The following is an 8,182-nucleotide window of genomic DNA, read 5'->3' as shown; positions in this document are numbered from 1 at the left end:
TAACTTTCATCGGTAAGTTATCGGTAACTCCCTGTTAAATGATAATAAAATCGCATTCATCATATATTAAGTAGGTTCTATCCAGAGATATTTAATTTAAGACTTTGACATTTAACTTTACGAACCCGAATGATTGTAATACCAGTAAAATATAATAACATTAAATCTATCAAAAAAAAAAAATACAGTTCTATTATTTTAATAAATGCATGTTATATAAATATTTTTAACAATTGGCTAATTATTTTTATAGGTAATTTATTTTTAATCTGGCAGTATCAACCTATTGAATGACATGAGTGTTAATTAATGAATTAATAATAATAATAGAAACAATACCTTCGGCCAGCCACTGACAACTTCATTAACTGCATGTTTATATAATTTAAGGATTGCATGAATTCAGTAATATAATCTAATGCCTGTGTTGAAATAAAATTTATTTTTACAACACTTATGCAATGATAATTATGGTTTTTATTATTTAATTTCCATTCAAAACTAAATTAGTCTATTTATGAGAATATAACGATTTAATGTTCCAAATCTTAAATATTTTTTTTATTTCTGTCTTGAAATCACCAATTTTAGCTTCATCTGCTTTTATGGTGCTTGCTAACACAAACACCATTTAAATAATATGATATTGTTTCTTCACGTGAATAAAATTAATTCTCTCCCTAATTAGTTTGTTATTGAATTTTAATTTTGTTGATTCCGTAACTTACTTCAGTTAAAGAGCGTTATTATTCTTATATCTAATAACATTTATCATCCAGTTTATCAACGGTATATTATTTAAATTAATTATTGCATTACTAAATTAACGAACAATAAGAGAAGGGTCTTGAATTCAATTTACTAAGCTACAAAAAAAGATTTTATTTATCGAACGGAAGATTTACAATTATTTTTTTATTTATTTATTTTATAGAATTATTTATAAATGAATACAAAGCGAACTTGTTTCCTAGCGATTCGGAACAAAATATATTAAGATGAATAAAATCAAATGCTTGGTATGTGAGCTAATACTGGACCGATTTATATATATGTATTAGCGCGCATAACTTTTATACAATTAAAAAAAAAACAACAGGAAAGCCCATTTTTTTTAAGTATTTAATATCTCGATGCATGCATATCAAATTGGCCCAAAAAGGCTTTAACGATTTTGATGAACTTTGTCTAATGTGTTTTCCTAAAAGAAAGCACAGAAAAAAAAAGTTAAGACCAAAATAAAAGTTATTACCACAAAACTCAAAAAGCATGCAAATTTAAATAAAGTATATAAGTGCAGTTAAACGTAGTTCAATTTGCTAATATATATAATCACAGTGCATCTAACTCCAAGGACCCGGGTTCGAATCCAGCAGTAACAGATAATTATTTATTTAACTGTAGACAAACAGGGTTGACGTAAGTCAACCCTTTGAGTCCAGGTTGGATACTCTTGGTTGAGGCATAACTCCTTGCCCAACCATTGGTCTAGTAACAGTACTTCCTTACCAAGTTCTGCACACTTAACCCTTCATGAATTGTGATACAGAATTTTATTTATTATATGTTTATATATTTATAACTTTTTTTCTTGACTGTTAATGATATGTATTTTTGAGGTTTTGTGACGATAAGTCAATAAGACAACTATACTGTGAAGACGTTTCACACAATAGTTGACAATGAAAAGAAAATATTATTTATAAAATTATTATTAAAACCAATACAATTTAGGATTAATAACTATAAAAATTACTTAAAATTGTCTATTATAGTGTGTACTGTTCAACAGCATCTAAAAAAAACAAAAAAGAGTATATCAACACAAATGCAGTGGTACATCTTTAACAAAAAAAAAACCTTACAAACTTGATTGCTCTCACCACACATTTCAGACTAACAGGACATAAATTCAAATTCGGTCGATACATCTAAAATCATACATTGGGAAAAGCAACATCAAGTGAAATCTAAAAGAAATGATCTCTATAATATAAGAAAAATATAAGAATCAGACTAAAAAAAAAGAGATGTATCAAATTTAAATTTATGTTTCTACAACCTAATAAACACATAAGATATAATTCATTTTAATTGCCTTTTCTTAATCATAATTTTGAAAAATTTGGTTCAGGAGAAGATATTGAAACAGGAGTTTTCTAAAAACAATACAAAAAAACAGTTGCGTCTTCCTATAAAAACCTGATGAGCCTTTTTCTTTTTTATTTACCAAAACTGAAAATTTAGTCGTATTTATGAATTTTTTTTTTCAATTCCTGAAAATATGGAGACATTTAGCTTAGGCCTTTTTAGAGTTTTCAGAGGGAACCTTCAATTGATTGTAAAATCAATTATACCGAACAATTATTATTCAAAATTTTTCTAAGTCAACCTATCCCATAATTTTCATTAAAAACTATTTCATATTTTTCTATCTTATACATTCCTAATCCAATTAACATCCAGTGATTTATGTGTAAGAAAAATGAGAAAACTAAATTCTGTGGGATGATTCCAATTCGATAGAAAGTCAGTATGAAATTGGTAGTTCTATAGGCAACTTTTGCTTTTCTGATATGCAAAGTTGGTTCAACTAACTGTTTTACTTCTTCAAGAAATTACCAAATGTTCAGATCGGAATGAGAATTGGAAACGGAGGGAAAATTAATTCATTGTCATAATATTAAGTTGTACTATTTATATGGGAGTTAAGGATCGTTACTACATCTCTATTGTAGTAATTGTTAAAAATTATATTTGTTTGTTTTCAAAATTTTGAAAACAGTAAAAAATTGTGTTACCATACAAATCATATATATATAATTACTAATAGCTGTTTAAGTTGTCCTATTAATTTTTGAATATATATTGTATTTAGGCCTATATGAAGTTAAATTTAATTGTTGATAGGTAAATTCGATTTGAAAGTCATTTTCTCGATAGACGCTAGAACAACTTTACCTGATGTAAATTATCCTTAGAGACAATCTGAATATTATATAAGCTTTCATTTGGAATTTATTTTTATAATTTTGATGGAGTAATTTAATTTTTAACCTCGCTGCACTAATCTGTCGATGGACATGCGTGTCAATTAATACAAAAAAACAAAACAATAATGATAATAAATAAATAAATAAAAAAGCCTTCGACCTGAGTTAGTCAACTTAAGGAAATTTATTTTAAAAAATATTTATGCGTATTAAGAACGGCGTAAGTTGGGCAATGAATTGTATTGCCTTTAGCTCTCCAAAATAAAGTTTATTATTCTAACTTTTATATTCAGTTGCATTTAATTATTAATTTTCTGCTAATTTAATTCTTATAATGTTAATTAATTAACTAAATTATTAGAATAGTAAATTTTAACTTTCTGTCTATCTTGAAATCATAAATTCTTTCTCCATCTATTTAGTACGCTGCTTGCTAATAAATAAGAACGTCATTTAATTAATAAGATATTCTTTATTATAAATGATATATAAAAATGATTCTGTCAATGAATAGCATTGTTCTCGATTTCGAATTTCGCTGATTTTCTTCGGTAAAATAACATTATTATTGTATTATAATTAGATTTATTGCATAGCTGATCAAAACGATATAAATTTAGATAATAATGAAATATGAGAAGAGTTGATATCCTGAGTGATTCCTTCCAAAGAAAAGCTTGAAGCTTCTGCCAATAAAAATATTAAAAAAAAAAAAAAATCAATTTTGGGAAGGAAATCATTTTTCCTGGTAGCAGTATTTCTTCTTTTTTTTTTAATTAAAAAAGGTTGCCCAGGTCACTGTTCTTTTTGCTATGAAAGCCTCAATAAAATGACAAAATGTCTCTCATAGCACGTGGCCTGTATCGAGCGATTTTTGTACGCAAGAAGGAAGGAAGGCCTTGGGCTAGTTTACACAGAGAGAATTTCTACCCGATCTCTGTTTGTCCTGCACCGCTTTGGCTACCTCAACAAATAGAATAAAGGTCGTTTTTGTCCTGAATGGAATTTAAAAAGTTGGATATACCTGTATCCATATCTACCTAGAACCGAATGAAGTAGTAGCTTAAAATATTATTTGCTGATATTCACATATTAAAATTTTCTTTTGAACTAAAAATATCAAGATTATGTAAACTTTAGAGATAACAGCAAGTCAATTCTGACAAAGAGCTTATCGTAGTAAGATATGAGTTTCCTTGTTCTATATAATTTACTAGCTTAAAAAACAATTCTTATGTAAACAGCTCCTCGGTAGTTTTATTTTTCTTCTTCTTTATCCAACCCATATCCCTTACAATTTCGGGGCAATCGTTATCTATTTCTTTAAAACTTCTCTATCCCTTGCTAACTTTTCTGTTTGTTCCATGCTGTGTCGTTTGTTCCTTCCTAGGTTCGAAATGAGGTTCTTCACTTACCCCTCTTCCATATGTTGCCTTTTCCCCAATTGTCTATTTATGAACATTCTATGTATAGGGTTGGAAAATAAGTCCTTTCGGTTTTTTTGGCTGATTGGGATGGATTTTGATCGACTATCGCCTTAACATCAATGGTTTCAATTTCTTGTGGGCGATCAGGCCACGGTGCGTCGTTTTGTCAAAATTTCCTGCTCGAAACTTGGCAAACCAATTTTGGCACGTGCGCTTGGTTATTATCTTGGGCATTATCCCCATTGAACCCACATATTTTTTTATGTGCCTCTGCGGCTCGCTTTCCTCTTTTTGAAGTGATAAAGCAAAATATGCACATAATGCACGATATTTCCGTCCATCATCTCAGTTGGATCACAAACACAATACTGAGCTAATCTTAACAGACATAACTGTTTACATGTCACAAATAGGATAAACAATCCTCTGTTGAGATTAATAGCATCAGAAAAATGTGACGTATTATAAACAAAACATGGGTACAAAAACTAAAAGGACTAATTTGCCAACCCTATACATGTCTGAACAATATTAATTGTACAGGTCGGTGACCAAAAATGTGATTTGATGATTTTGGTTTATCTCTATGTTTTTTGGTTGCTGAAACAGAAAATGCACTCCGTATTCTTCTTCTAGGTACGGATTTTTCACGGTTACCGGTTTTGTTGCACAAAAATCAAGAAAATCTTTAGTGGCACCTACAGTAATAATTCGATCAACTTAAAATTTGTATAGTGTCAAAAGGACTTAATAATGTACCATGTAATTATAACCATGCATGTATTATACCATTGTAATGTAACCATGTAATAATGTAGTAATGTAATTAATGATGTATATAATAATGTACTATATGCCAAATTTCAATTTTAGATATAAAACAATGTATTTGTAATTGCTTAAATATGTATTAAGTGACTTTTTAATGCCTTAAAGTACTTTATTGTTTTCATTGGACAGAGAGAAAACTCGAGTAATAACTTTTACATATTTAACTGTTAAATATTTTAATTTCTTTATTTTTGTTGCAGAATTTTAAAAGTGCTTTTATAGATGTGCAGAATGCGAATATATTGGATTGTGTACGGCTTTCATTTTTTAAAATACTTATCCAGCTTTCAATTTTATTAGTCAGCGTTTTGATGAAGACTTGTTCACATCTTTGTTTTCTCTTTCAGTTCCCTTTTACCGATCATGACGTTATTTTTTAATTTCCATATGTGCTTGTTTATCTCGGAATCCAGTCCGCTATCATTACAAAGTTTAATTCCTAGATATTGGTATATATCGACCTGTTTCAGATATTAACCTCTGCAAATCATAGTTTCCTGTGTATATTTATTTTCGTTATAACTATGGACTTAGGTTTGGTTGGGTAATTGTGATTCTATTTCCGCTTAGAACAACTTCCAATGGTTGTAACGCTTTTTAGAAGGCTCCTTAGCTTTCTCCAGTTATTAGGATATCATGCAAATAAATATTGAAGTCACATACTTAAATAATTTGAAATAACATAGTTTTTTAATTTACTAGACATTCTTTTGTATAAATAAAAATGGTTTATCTTGACTGGTACAAAGGACGATTACTTTTTTTTTCCAGAATCCTAGCTCTAGAATGAAGAAACGTGAGCATTGCAAGACTAAATTTTTAGTTCTTTGCCTTTACATCATTATGAAAATCCAATCTCGAATAAAACCTGAAATATAAATTTTTAAATAAATTTTTGTTTTAATCAATTAATTAGTAATTTAAGATTATTGTAATTTCCTGAACTTCTATTATTATCCAAAAGTAAAAAAAAAAAATCATTTGAGTTCTGTATTCCTATAGCAAATATAAACGTATCACTACCACCCAAGAAGGTTCAGCTTGGGCAGAAACTACTGTTTCTTGAACTGCAGTTGAATAAGGAAGTTATCTGCTTAATGCCAGGTTTATGCTCGAACTCCATGAAGGTCTCATTGCCAACCTAGGTCAATTCAGTGCCAGTATAATTTGTTAAGTAAATTGTCTGCCCTCGTATACATTATCTACAGAATAAAAAATACGATTTAACTTTTTTGTTGCTTTGACATTCTTCGTAGTGAATGTTTCGAATGAAAGAGATTTTATAACTTTAGAATGTAAAAAAAGAAGAAACGATAGATTTATTGAAAAAAAAAAAAGATCTATTTATATTATCATTTATTAAAGAGTATTTAATACTAATTTTAACATAAAAAATGAATTCAAAAAGTTCATTTATTGAATGTTTTGATGTTAGGCTCGAAGTATAGCCTAACATCAAAACATTCAATAGATAAGATTATTAAGAGAGTTGATTTACTCAAGGGCTGTTAGATCAAGAGGTAATCGATTAGGGATGTAAATCGTAAAATTTAATCTCCAATAATTGAAGTACCAGAGAAAGATGGATATGCCGGGTGAACTTAAATAATCCATGATGAGCATTTAAGTTGATTCGAGTGATTCCAGAATCAATAATATTTATAATTTTTTTATTACGTTTTCAGTGTTACACATTCTGTGAAAATGAAACAAAAAAAAAAACCCTTTACAATCTATGGGTAGTGCTGGTTTTCAATACATCACATGGAGTTTGTTTCTTAGCCACGATACATTTATATAAATAATTTTTCATTAAATAATAATCAAACAAGTTTTAATTAATATTAATCATAGAATAAATATAATAATACATAATTAAAAATGCGTAAATTATATTACTTATTTATTTATTTAATATCAAAATATATTTAGGTCATTCAATGTTTGATTTTGCATAGAAATAATAATATTTTCATTTGGGAAGTTCATAATCTCATTGGCAACATCCTGAACTTGGATTACAGCATTGTTTATTTTGATAGTTAAGAATAATTGTTATTTTATAAATAATATATGCACTGCTGGTGTAGTGGTAACATGCAAGATTCCCAATCTTGTGCCTCGGGTTCGATTCCCGGGCAGTGCAATAATTTTTTGTATCAAATAAATATATTTTGCAAAAAGTACTTCCATAAAATTTAAAATTTTATTTATTATTTTTTTAAACCTTTCTCTATTTAAAAAAAATATATAAGTTATAAAAGAAAATAGAAAATAATAAAAATGTACACATGTATCATAGTTTGGGGCACTCTCATCATTTATCGCTCCACTAAATGATAGTAGAGCAAATAAGATAGATTTAAAATATATGTTTGTAACTAAAATTGTAAGAACAAATTAATGATTTTCGAGTAACTTTTTCAATATTAAAAATTATAATAAGTAGCTTTTTAAATTTAAATATAAATAAAAATGAATTCTTATTTATTAAGTGTCTATGATAATTTTATATTATTATATATCACATTTGGGCATTGTTTAAAGTGTATACTTAGATTAGAAATTTCCATATAGCTCCAAGCTCTTAATGCTGTAAGGACCAAAGTGGTGCCAACTTTTGGAAGAAATATATAAATATTTTTAATACTTCCTAACATTCCAGCCATGATGTTTCTAAAATGTTCAGCCATATTAAAATTAAAACATGGTATAATAATATACAATTAGTTATTAAAATGTAGGTTTCCTTCATACTTTATTATTACCTAGAATAGAGAAAATAAGGCCTCCGGCCATTTTTATTTATGTTTCTTAACGTAAATTATGTGTCTGAATTTTATGGGAATATTGCAGCTAAATCCGAAACTACATCGAATTTATTCTGATTCCACAATGTCAGCCTCTAATTGTTTTGTGGGTCTCGTCAGA

The 8,182-nt window shown here is 28.0% G+C and overlaps 1 non-coding gene across 1 annotated transcript; it reads left to right on the top strand.

The window, feature by feature from the left end:
- Positions 1 to 7,326: 7,326 nt before the first annotated feature.
- TRNAG-CCC (transfer RNA glycine (anticodon CCC)) lies at positions 7,327 to 7,397 on the top strand. Its single transcript has one exon. It is a non-coding gene; the product is annotated as a tRNA-Gly (tRNA).
- The last annotated feature ends 785 nt before the right edge of the window (positions 7,398 to 8,182 follow it).

The sequence above is a fragment of the Halyomorpha halys genome, unplaced genomic scaffold (assembly GCF_000696795.3).
Source record: "Halyomorpha halys isolate HHAL.00 unplaced genomic scaffold, Hhal_1.1 Scaffold51.1, whole genome shotgun sequence".
In the NCBI taxonomy this organism is placed as follows: domain Eukaryota; kingdom Metazoa; phylum Arthropoda; class Insecta; order Hemiptera; family Pentatomidae; genus Halyomorpha; species Halyomorpha halys.
The sequence above is the reverse complement of the archived record's forward strand: the minus strand, read 5'-3'. Positions and strand labels throughout refer to the sequence as shown.